This window comes from Mytilus edulis, chromosome 2 (assembly GCF_963676685.1).
Source record: "Mytilus edulis chromosome 2, xbMytEdul2.2, whole genome shotgun sequence".
Lineage (NCBI taxonomy): Eukaryota > Metazoa > Mollusca > Bivalvia > Mytilida > Mytilidae > Mytilus > Mytilus edulis.
In genome coordinates, this window is record NC_092345.1 from 38,849,486 (window position 1) to 38,862,553 (window position 13,068).

General features: G+C 31.7%; 1 protein-coding gene across 1 annotated transcript in view; it reads left to right on the plus strand.

Annotated features, from left to right (window-relative positions):
* Positions 1-7,535: 7,535 nt before the first annotated feature.
* The window catches only part of LOC139510157 (glutamate decarboxylase 1-like), a 164,704-nt gene continuing 159,171 nt past the window's right edge, over positions 7,536-13,068 (plus strand). Inside the window, exon 1 of the mRNA XM_071296502.1 lies at positions 7,536-7,781. The gene's annotated coding sequence lies outside the window, so the exon portion shown is untranslated. The remainder of the gene's footprint in view (positions 7,782-13,068) is intronic.

The following is a 13,068-nucleotide window of genomic DNA, read 5'->3' on the forward strand; positions in this document are numbered from 1 at the left end:
ATTTAAATTCCTTATTTTTCTGTAGAGAGCATAGAGTGCCTTTTCTGCTTGTTCTATCAATTTTTTTCTGGCATTTGTAAATCTACCGTTACAATTAAACAGCAAGCCTAGATAAGGATAAAAATCTACTATTTCAATATCAGAACCATATAATTTAAAATCATGTAAGTGGTTTCTTTTGCTTTTTCTTTTTGAAAATATCATTATCTTTGTCTTATCTGTGTTCACAGAAAGTTTCCATTGAGTACAATATAATTCAAACATATCTAATGTATTTTGCATATCACTTGCTGTTTAAGCAAGTATGATAGTGTCATCTGAATAAAATAAGATAAAAATTTGTAAATATAGTCCAATATGTTCTTGACAATGCGTTGATACTGTTTCAAGTCCATTTATGTTATTTTCACACAAAAATTCTTCTAGATCCGAAAGAAAAATAGAAAACAAAAAAGGTGATAAATTTTCTCCTTGGCGTACCCCGAGATCACTAGAAAAGAAGCCAGAAATATCATTTCCCTTTTTGACACAAGATTTAATGTTATCATACATATTAAAAATCACTCTTAAAATTTTTCCGGTAACTTGATTTTTTACCAACTTTTGCCATAACCCCAATCTCCAAACAGTATCAAACGCTTTCTTAAAGTCGATAAACGTACAATAAAGTTTTTTACCAAATGATAAATATAATTCTATCAGCACATGTAAGCAAAATATGTTATCCAGAGTTGAATAGCCTTTCCTGAAGCCAGCTTGTGCTTTTGGAATTATTTCAAATAAGTCTGCATATTTTGAAAGTCTCCCATTCAGTATGGCAGTAAATAATTTTCCCAGAGAAGATACTAGAGTAATTCCTCTGTATGAGTCAGGATTAAGGGGGTCCCCCTTATTTTTGAAAAATGGCAAAATAATACCTAATGTCCAAGCTTCAGGAATGGCTCCAGAGTCTAATATTTTATTAAATAACTTAAGATAAAGGGGCATCATAAATTGAATGGTAGATTTCACATATTCATTGATGACCATATCGTAACCTGGCGCTTTTCCGTTTTTTAAATCTTTAACGGCTTTAAAAATTTCTTTTTCTGTAATTTTACCATTTAAGATTGCATTTACACGTTCGTCATTGCAATCTGGTATTTCAAAATCTACATCATCTCGTTCTCCGTCTGTGTTCAAATTTTTAAAATAAGCGTGAAGTTCATCAAGATCGATTGGTGTGTTTTTACCCTGTGGTCTTTCAAAATTATTCAAAACATTCCATAATTTTTTTGGATCATGTTGATCCATACTATACGCAGCTCGTTTTCAGCTTTAAATTGAAACTCCTCGTAACTTTTGTTCATTACTGTTTTATATGCCTTACTAGCTTTTTTCAAATCGTGTCTACTTTCCTCTGTTTTTAATGAATTATGTGTTTTCTTTGCTTGATGAAAATTATCTCGTTTTAAACGACATTGCGCATTAAACCACGGTTGGTGTTGTTTTGAATTTCGATTAATTTTGGCGGGTTTATTTCCGAAATTTTCGATGGCTGAATCAAGAAACACTTTATTTAAACTTTCGACTAATTCGTTAAGGGCAGTTTGAAAATTTTCATTAGTTATATCAAGCGTGTCTAACTGGTTCGACAAGTTATCAATGGTCAATTTATTTTCAACGCTGTCAACAAATTGATCTCTTTTGTCACCAATCCAACGAATATGCTTACTAGGCACATTCGGTGAATTGTTTTTATCAAGCAAATCATCAGGTAACATCGCTGAAAGATTGAATTGCAATCTACAATGAATATCAGAAAATAACGAATCAAAATCAATAACTTCAAATTCCGTAATATAGGGGAACAAATCTCCTGATACTATTAAGTAATCAACTAGACTAGTTTCTTTGCTAGTTACTTTGCCCATATTTTTGTCGTTACCAATTCTGCCATTGGCAATATATAAACAATTGTTTTTACATAATTGCAAAAGTTTGTTACCATATACATTGATGCGACCTTTGTCCTCAGACGATCTTTGTAAGGATACATTATATAAACATAAATTGTAATAGTCATATAAACATCTATCTATCTCATCTATTCCATCATAATTCAAAATTTTTGAAAGTTCATCGTCTGGTATAATATAATCACAAAGAGACCCTGTTCTGGCATTAAAATCGCCAAGTAGTGCAGTTGCAGTGCTTTGATCTTTTAACGTAATTAATTCTGTTTCAATTTCATCAAAGGCATCCTTGGAGGAGTACCTTGAATTTTCGGGAGGTACATAAATACAACCAAACATAATTTTAGTTAATTGCATTGGAATATCTACTTTAACCCAAAGTACAAACTCAGAGTCTGTGTTTATAAATGTAAGAAAATTGTTTAAACATTTTTTAAAAATAACTGTTATACCTCCAGATTTTCGTTCAAATTTTTTTCTATTTTTGGTAAAATAATCATATCCCTTAGGCAAGTTAAGCTGGTCTAAATCATCTAGTTTTGACTCAATACATACAAAAATGTCATTTAGTTCAATCAAATCAGTATTAAAATTCTTTAAATATTAATCGATTTTTTAGGCCACATACATTTAAGCATGAAATATTTAATGAGTGAGAATTGTTACATATACTGGGTTTAAAGTTCAACTGTCCTCTTGTTTGCCTGTCCTATATGTGGCGGGGACGTCCAAAACCTGCTCTTGATTCGTCTCGTGAGCCAAAGTGCTCCCTTAGAAATTGACTGCCTTGTTGAGATGGATACATGTTGTCTTGCGAAGGGTTGTTGGGTACATTGGAAGCATTTTTCTGAGCTTCAATTACATCTTCAGGATATATTCTGTGACCATTGACGTATAGCTTGTCTTCTTTAAGACGTGCATGATTTCCTAGACGTTGTTCTCGTTTGAAAATAGGCCATAGAACATTTCTTCTTTCTACCATTTCGTATGGATATTGCTCAAAGACGCTGAAAGATGTTTCTTTCAGTTTAGCAGGGGCAGCTCTAAGTACTTTGTTTCTATCCTTTCGACTTTCAAATTTAGCTACTATGGTTCTTGGTTTGGCGTCCTTGCGTGGTCGGAGGCGGTGAACAATATGAAATTTGATTTCTTCGTTTATCTTAAGTTTTTCTTTGATAAATTTCTTAAGGACTGTTTCCGTTTCAATATTATCATAGTCATCTTTTTCCCTCGGATCTTCGAGTATACCACCAAAAAGAAGATTTTCCCTCATCGACCTTGACTGAACTTCGAGAAGCTTTTCTTTTAGTTCCATATTTTCTTGTCTCATATTATCGAATTCGTCCGTTATAAAGCAAAATCTGTTTTCAATCTTTTTAACTACGTGTTCAGATCCAGTTACTCTGCCTTCTATTTGCTTCATATCTTGCTTGACTTCGGCAAGTTCTGTCTCTAATGATGAGAATCTGCTTTCGATCCCCCCTAGACGTTTATCAATCGACGGTAAAGCATCTAGATGTGACAGTTTTGTATAAATGTCATTTAATATAGATTCTAGACAGATTTGTGTATTTTGTGCGTTCGAAATTTGGGGGGAGGGTTGATCGGAGAAAACCAATTTCTGTTGTGGGTTGCCATGCAGATTTGCTGGTGTGTTGAAAGGTACATAGTTAAGATGCTGTCCATATAAAACTTGGCGTGCACTTTCGATTGAATTTCCAACAGGAGTGTCCACTAATGAGTTATTTACAATGCGATTTTCAGGGTCCGCCATTTTTGTTTACAATTGTAAACAATGGTCAATTTCAGAGTATCATTATATGTTAATTACTTGGCTCTGTTGTACATACTTGCTTTTTTGTGTAGAATTAAATGTTCAATATCCAATATATTAATGATAGTACACGGTCATAACTCAAAATTGTTTCTTGGTTTCATATTAAACTAAAAAAATTTAAGAGCGACAATCAACACCTTCTATCTTGTCCGCCATTGAAGGAACCACATGTACATGACGATCACTGATATATACTCTATATATTTATTGAAGAACATTTTAAAATTTATTTCAAAGGTGATTTGCTTCTTTTAGAATATAATACAAAATGGAAACGGTCTGTAATTAATTTCCGTTTTACGGAATTTACGCACATTTAATAATTTTAAAGATGTGTTATATGACTAGCAAATGTATTGGGATCTACTTAAATGTTGCAGTTAATATTCCGTATTGGTATATAATTTGAGATTGATCGGACTTATTGGTGCAAAGCAATACAATTCCATATATTTTATAAAAAAACAATTTTTAGCTTCTTATGGGTGTAGATATAACAGTGATTGAGTAGTTTGTTTAATCCTAATGTAATCAGTTTTCTCAGCTTCTTTAAATAATTACATATTTATAAACAAAGTATTGTAAATATACTTTACCTGAATACTAGTAGATCTAGACAAGACAAGACAAGACAAGACAAATACTTTATTAGAGTCTCACCTCAAAATTGACATACATTTATACATTAATAAAATAACAATAATATTTAAAACAACATGAGCCACTCTAAAAAGAGTTATGAGAGACTATAAAAAAACATTTCTATAAAACACATTATTATCTACAATTATATAAAATACCTTTTCTTTTAAATAATACATCATAGCAGATTTTGGCTAAAAAGTAACACACATTTTCATCAGTGAATAAAAATTTGAATTTATCATCATCAGACAAATTAACAAAATCACAATTAAAAGAGCTAGCATGTCTAAATAAAATAGCTCGTAAATCTGCATATACTGGGCAGTTAATTAACACATGTTTCTCATCTTCAATAATGTTATTTTTCTTACATTGCTCATTAAAACATAATCTATTGTCAACCACAATGCCTTCATATCGACCAGTTTCTATTCTCAGAGGTGCAACACCACATCTAAATTTAGCATATGCACTCTTATATTTTCCAGGCATATTAATACATAAATATTTTTCTCTATTAAAACATTGCTTAAACATTCTATACGTTCGCAATTTACTTCTTTCATTGTACATTAAGTCAGAGTACCACTTCTCTTTATATCTACAAAATTTTTCATGTTCAATTTGTTTAATTGTATTTTTATCAATAGAAAAATCAGTATTACATAAAAACTCCTTATCCATTTCTTTAAATTTCACATTGACTCTATAATTCCAATTTTTAAATTTACTATTACAGCATTTATTGCCCCATAAGAAAACCTTTTTACTAACTCTACAATGAGACATTTTAGTAAGTCTCGACCATAATCTAAAAATACATGTCCACTGAGATATAATACTGGGCATCCAACCCATATCTCCATATAAGGCTAAGTTAGGGGTGTATTTACCCACTCCCATAAAAAATCTCATTGCTCTATTTTTTACAGCATTAATACAAGAAAAATCCTGGTGACCCCAAATTGAGGCACCGTATTCAATGACAGACATAACAAGTGTATCAAAAAGTTTTGTAAATGTATCAAATTGAAAACCCCAATTAGCTTTACATTTAGCTATTAATAAACCTAGTGACCTACTTGCAGATTTAGCTACTGCCTTAGCCATACAATTGTAATCTAAAAATTCTGACAACAGTAAACCAAGATAAGTATAACTAGGAACAATTTCCATATCATTATTATTAAGTACAAAAGTAAAATTTGTCTTTGGTGTAGACTGAGTTCTGAAATGTACAATTTTTGATTTCTCTAGATTTACAGTTAAACCATTTTTACAACACCATATATTTAAAGTATCCAACATTTTTTGTAGATCTTTCTCATTTTCTGTTAAAAATACAAGATCATCTGCATAAAGTAGTACACAAATTTTTTCATCATCAATTTTTACTCCAATATCTAATTTTTTAACTTCATCTACAAGGTCATTAATAAAAATGTTAAACAAAATCGGAGACAGAATACACCCTTGTTTTAAACCACATTTAACCTCAAACCAATCAGTAAAATTATCATTTACTTTTACACATGAATATACATTTCTATAAAGTGAAAAAATAGCATTTAACATTTTACTACTTATACCTAAATTTTCCAATTTACCAAAAAGCAAATCTCTGTTTATCCAGTCGTAAGCTTTTTTAAAGTCTATAAATGCTACATATGTTGATAATTTATGTAATTTACTAGTCCAAATAATTATGACGTCTTGAAAGGCTATTATAATTTTTTTCTTTGACGCCTTACTTCGGATGTAAGGCGTCAAAGAAAAAAAATTATAATAGCCTTTCAAGACGTCATAATTATTTGGACTAGTAATTTACGTGTTTCTATGACAGTAGTCAAAGTAGAAATATGGTCTATAGTGTTTCGTCCCTTTCTGAAACCATTTTGTTTATCATGAAGAAAATTAAGTTCATCAAGTTTAACGGTAAGACGAGAGTTTAATACACCACAGTAAAGTTTATAAGATACAGGAGCCAAAGTTATTCCCCGGTATGCCATAGGGTCTCTTGGATCTGCAGTAGAGCTCTTTGGAATCGGAGTAATGATACCTTTTATATCTAATAGGAAATGAAATGAAACTGGTGGGACAAATTTTGTGCATTTTACTTCAGTAATGATCAAAGATGCTTAAATTTGACAAGAATTTGCCATTTGAATAAATTCAATTTTGTAAGAACACATCTCTATGAATAAACTTCTTGTTTGGCTGACTTGGCTTGATAAGCTAGTTTTTTTGCTCTTATTACTATAAAATTGAGAATGGAAATATAGCTTACTAAGTAAAGAGATTATAATATAAGCAAGATTTTATTAACTGACCTTCATTTCTTTTTTCATATGTTTTTTTCCTACAGAATTTTCTTTGCAATGCATTTTCTATTGCTATTTTTGTTCTTTTGTCCATCCATACAGTAGGCTATCAATAATTTGTCAGATCTGTCAGAATTTTCCAAGACGTTTAGCTTTAAACGCAATAAAGAATATCTTTGTTTTTTGTTTCACTTTTCCAATGTGTAAATTTTTACTATGCACATGACCCTGACACATATTTTGTTATAAACGTTACATGACGTATGTTGAAAAAAGAAAACAATGTCATCGTCAATTTGTGTAGGGGATCAAAAGGGGTTTTAGTTACTTTAAAATACAAGTATCGTATGGAATTGTGAAAATCCACAACTTTTAAAAATTTCATTCATGTCTTTAATAAAAATCAGTATTTTAGAGCATTTTGAAACAGGTACAATGAAAAGAAGCTAAACTTTACTGTTTTGAAGTAGAAACGTAGCTAAAACCAGATAAAAATTGACATGGCTGGTGGTCACTAAAAGTGATGTATAAAAGTAAAAAATGATGGCTTCAAAACAGTGTATAAATTTGAAATAGGTTTCCCGGTTTCATTTAAGATTATCACCGTTCTTTTCTGTATTTGGATACGCAAACGTCAAATTAGGAAAACTCGATTTTTTTGGCGAACAAAAAAGATGGCTAATTTTTTTTAGAACTGACAGGATAAAGGAATAGCAATAACAAGCTATTCTTTATAATGTTTGTGTGTCGTAAAGAAATTATATTGGTCAACAAAACCTACAAATTTTAAAATTTAATTGTAATAAAAGCATGACAAGTTGCAAAAAATACTTTAAACGTCAATCTTTTAGCCGATTGATTTGGCGGACTTTTTGACGTTACGGACGACTGTAGCGCCACCTAATTAATTCCCCCTGCTATTGTTGCTGATAAAGCTTGACGACAACGGACGTTTCCAAATACTTGCTTTCCAACTGTACGATTCAAATTCGGATAAAATCTCATTAACACGGCGAATTCGAGGTTGGTGTTTTTTTTAATTTTCGATAATATTGTAGTAATCGAACATTTGTTGATCCAATCAATTCAAAATGGCGGGTCTCTCCTTAGTCAACTGTTGACGGCAACTGTTAACCTATGAAAAAAAATTGTTACATTAGAATTGTATTAGAATTTTCCATCTCATGCGAGTAACATGATATGAAAAATTATCATAAAAAAACATCAAAGGAAAAATGCACTAAATAGAGATAAATTATGATATTGGATAGTGGTGAGGAAGAAGTTGGAGAAGGAGATGGTGTTTTCTGAGATTGTTTTTATTGGAATGAATTTCATAAACAGTGCACAGACGGTCGTATTTTTAAGGGACCTGTACTTCGACCACACTTCGACATGATTTCTTTCAAGAAGAATGGAAAGCTGTTAGTATAATGGTAAGGGAGGGATTTGAAGTAAGTGGATCCTGTCCCATCTCAATCCTGCCTGCCGTATTTTAAAACAGTCGGAAAGCTGACCCCGGTTTGACCCCATTTCTCAAAGCAACAATGGACGTCATGTGATTACCATATATAGGATTTTTTTTACCAAAAAAAGTGAAGCCCGTTTTTTTGAATTTGCAGTTTTTTGCATGAATTATAACTAATTTTCTTTTATGTGAACATTCTTGAGTATATAAGAAACATATTGATCAACTCAATAATGGATTAAAATCATTTATTCTCTCAAAATGTGTCTTCACAGTCCAGGTGATGACCTCAAAAATTGGTCACATGAAATTAAAATCGTAATTTTCTTTCTTATTAACTTCTCGGGAAGCTATGCTGAATTTCAATTATGTTATGCAAGATAACTTGGACTATGATATGTCAAATTTGTGCCACTTAATACGCTGTAATACGCAAATGTGCCACTTCGATGTGTCGATATTTCTGATATAAGACATAAGACATAAGAATTTTATTTCACTAAAGCCCCCACATGGGGTATGTTAGTACAACATTTTTTAACAAACAATAAAAGTGTGAATATATTTACATTAGAACAACATGGTTAACAAAGGTGCAATACTAGTATATATGTATATATAATTAATACAAATATTTGACAGGAAGTACAAATTATAGTAACATGATTAAGCACATGTATTAAAAGGTTTTAATAACATTTTTGCAAATTTTTGCTATTCCAGTAAGTGTAAATAAATCTGATGTATTCATCAATTCTTTAAATTTTAAAACATTTGGGTTTTTACATATATTTAAAGGTAAAAGTTTAGCTCTTACATTGTTGAAAAAGGTACATTTGAATAAGAAATGAAACTCATCACCAAGTTCATTAGCATTACAAAGATAACAATGTCTTTCAGATCTATCAATATTAAAAAATCTGCCCGTTTCAATAGGCAATTTATTACTAAGGCAACGGAATTTACATAAATACATTCTTAGATCAGATGGTAACACCGATAAATATTTCTCAAAACAAAAATCGGACTTGTATATTCTGTAATTAAGACATTTTGCAGAATTCATTACATTATTACTCCAGTTCAACATAAATTTATCAGTCACTTAAACATTTCTTGAAATTCTTACTAATATTATCAGATTTAGCAATTATTTGATCATCCCACATCAAATTAAATCCACATTCATATAAAGTATTTTTAATTTTAGAGTGGTAGATACCCCTTTTACTAAGCTGATACAATATAGAATACAGTGTATATGAATTTTTTTCTCTTTTACCACACATGATACGTTGCCAGAAACCAACCATTCTAGCTTTAATAAGAATATGTAATGGTATTCTACCCAATTCTCCATAAATCATACAATGAGCAGTACTTTTTTTAAACCTTCAAAATTATTTTACAAAATTGCATATGCAAGTTTTCTATAATATTACAATTTTCAAAACCCCATACTTCTGCACCATATAACAAAATAGGTACAACCATTGTATCAAATAGCTCTAATTGCATATCAATTGGTAAATTCAACTTCCTAGCCTTTCTTAAGACTATAAACATGGCTTTTCTTGCTTGCTGTACAAGATGTGCTTTGGCGTCATTAAATTTACCCTTACATGAAAATATAATACCAAGGTATTGAAAATTTATAACAATATTAAGGCTTTCACCACTATATTTAAAGTTCATATTATCTGTGTTAAGTCTAGATCTTGAAAATATTACAACTTTTGTCTTAGATATGTAACTATTTTTGTTTACTTGCATTTTCCAAGTTTGACAATATAAATACATGGCATTTAATGAGGCTTGTAACTCTGCTGCCGATTCGGCTAAAATTACAGTATCATCTGAATACAATAACAAATATAAACGAAAATATACAGCGACTTCATCAGTATCAAGAAGACGTGCTGTAATACTCATATCAACTAAACCATTATATGAATGTGACATAAATTCGACCAACTCATTTAGGAAAATGGCAAACAATACAGGAGATAGATTTTCTCCTTGGCGCGTACACCAACATTGGATTTTAAAAAGTTTGAACAAGAGTTGCCTTGTCTCACACAAGACTTTGCATTGTTATACATACTGTTTATAATCTTAAACATTTTGTCATCAATGGTACATTTTAACAATTTTTGCCATAAATATTATATGTTATTCAGGTCTCAGACAGGGTATATACTGTGACATTCCCGGCTTAGAGTTTATATCCCCTGAGTTCGGCTCAGGGGATATAAACTCTAAGCCGGGAATATCACAGTATATACCCTTTCTGAGACCTGAATTACACATATATTACGGATTACCCCTGACTTAATGTTATTTTCCAGTGCAGGTATTTGTTGACAACACCTATATATTGAAAACCCCAACCTGATATGTTCGGCATACGTGAAGGATTTTCTAATTTGCTGTGAACATAATTTTATCGTGTATGTAATAATTTATAATAACACTTTTAGCATTAAATTTAAGTATTAAAAGTGTAAAATGCGTGATTTTGTATCAAAAATGTATTATTGACTGAAGCACGTCATTATTTTCCCTCTGTGATCCTCTGATAGTCTGATAGCTTTTGACTACGTCACATAGTAACCGGTGTTATGGTGACGGTTTTGAGGTTCCAATTGGGGATAAAAACGTCGTATATACCCCGGCAGTTTCCTGAATATATACTGACATCTCTGTGTTGTTATCCAATCACAAACCTCGACACATTTGTTGTAACAGCCCCTACTAATTGATCATTACTAATTCTACCATCAACAATATATAGATCTAAACTTTTACAAAATTCCAATAATTTGTGCCCATAATTATTTATATTCGAAATGTCCTTCGAAGAACGCTTAATTAATTGGGATACCCAATTCATACAGAGCATTAATACTGTTCATATATTTTCTGGAATTCTCGTCGATCAGCAGGCTGTCTAGGATTGTATCATTTACAATAATAAAGTCATCATGAGTCCCTGTATGGGCATTAAAGTCCCCAAGTAGGCACACTTGGTGATATCAATCATTTTTTCTAAAATCTCATCAAATATATCAACTGAACCATAAACACTATTTTCAGGGGGGATATATACTATCCCAAACAACAAATCACTTGGCAACAAATTCATAATAGAGAACAAATATATACATTGACTAGAGATATCAATAACTTTTACATATTTGTAAATAGAACTTTTTTTACAAATACTGCTATACCACCAGACTTATGTCTACATTTCTCACGTATTATAGGTGGTAGTAATTCATAACCAGATAAATGAACATCATCATAAGCATCAAATTTTGATTCAGTGAAACACTATATATCATATGATGAAAAAAACTCCACAAAATCGGGGATTTTACTTTTTGAAACCAACCCACACACATTTAACGACAGAACTTTTAGCTGGCCTTTCACATTTTGAATTTCACAATTTTGACGATCACTAGATTCACTTTCACTTATGAATATGGGCAGATTTTCAGATCTTGAATTTATTTCAACACTGCGCTCCTTTGACTTCCTTCGCACCCCTAAAATTCGGGCAATCCTAAAGCTTTATAATCCACGGTATCCATTCCAATTTTAAACAAGTCATCCGGACTATCAATTGTAACCTTTGAATCGTTATTTAGCGTACAGTGGATCCTTCCCTCTTTTGTAAATGTTGATTTTACATTGGTCTGCTTTTTAATGTAAAAGAGTAGCTTGAATTTCAGCTTTGTAAGGTCTTCAGCTATAAAAATGTTCTTAAAACGTTCAATTTTTCTCAGCTCGGCACGATTCTTCAACAACAGAAATCGGGGCTCACGGTGGACGAATCTAGCAATGACTTGGCGTGCTTTCGGACCGATTCTATGTATGGCGTTAATGTTGACTGGCTTTATGACTACCCCTACCGAACCAGCAATTTCAATTAAAATATTAGTCAAGTCTTCTCCATCTGCTTCTGGAACGTTAGCAATGCGTACATTTTCTCGTCTAGAGTACTGATTAAAAAGAGTCATTTTCGTGCAAGACGTTTGTCACCTGTGCCTGCAATTTATTGATAGCTACATCATGCTTGTTAAGTCTATCGTCTTGTTTAGTGGTTATAAGTACCTCTAGGACTGGCAACATCAATGTTATAATTTTAACGGCCACTTTGTCCTCCCCCGTCATGCCGGTCGTTTCGGCGCTTTCTGTTTGCAAGTGTTCATTAACAGCTGTAATTGATTCATGAAAGGTTGAATCACTTTCTAATAGGTCACTACATTTACTCTTAAACGATGACAGTATGATATCAAAACCATTTTTCTTAGCCGCGGCCATGTTGGTACCGCTTGGCCCAGGCTGATTTTTTTTTACCATTTTAACTTTGATTTCTTCGTTATGCCCCAAAATAATCGTTCAGGGTAAAAGAACAATGTCTATTCAACAGTTCAGGCTATTAGTTTCCTACCGATGCGCTATGTAAGCATCACAATAGTTCGGATTTTATGCACCATATTTCGTCTGCTCACACTTGTTGTAACCGGAGTAAGCTGATTTTTAAATCATATTTTGTTAAGATAATTTCTGATGAAGCGGGGCCGATAGTAATTTACGAGTTACGTCCCTTTGTTTGAAACACTCCTGAACAAACTATTATTATATTAAGCACCATATGCTGTTATTTACATGTGGATATTATTAAAATAAGAACATGTGCAATTTTTTTTAGAGAAACACATTTATCCCTTTTCAGAACTAAGTCTCAGTGAAATAGGCCCTATGTGCCATATTAGAAATAATAATTCTAACTTACTATTATTATATTCCAAGACTTAATCTTATATTTAT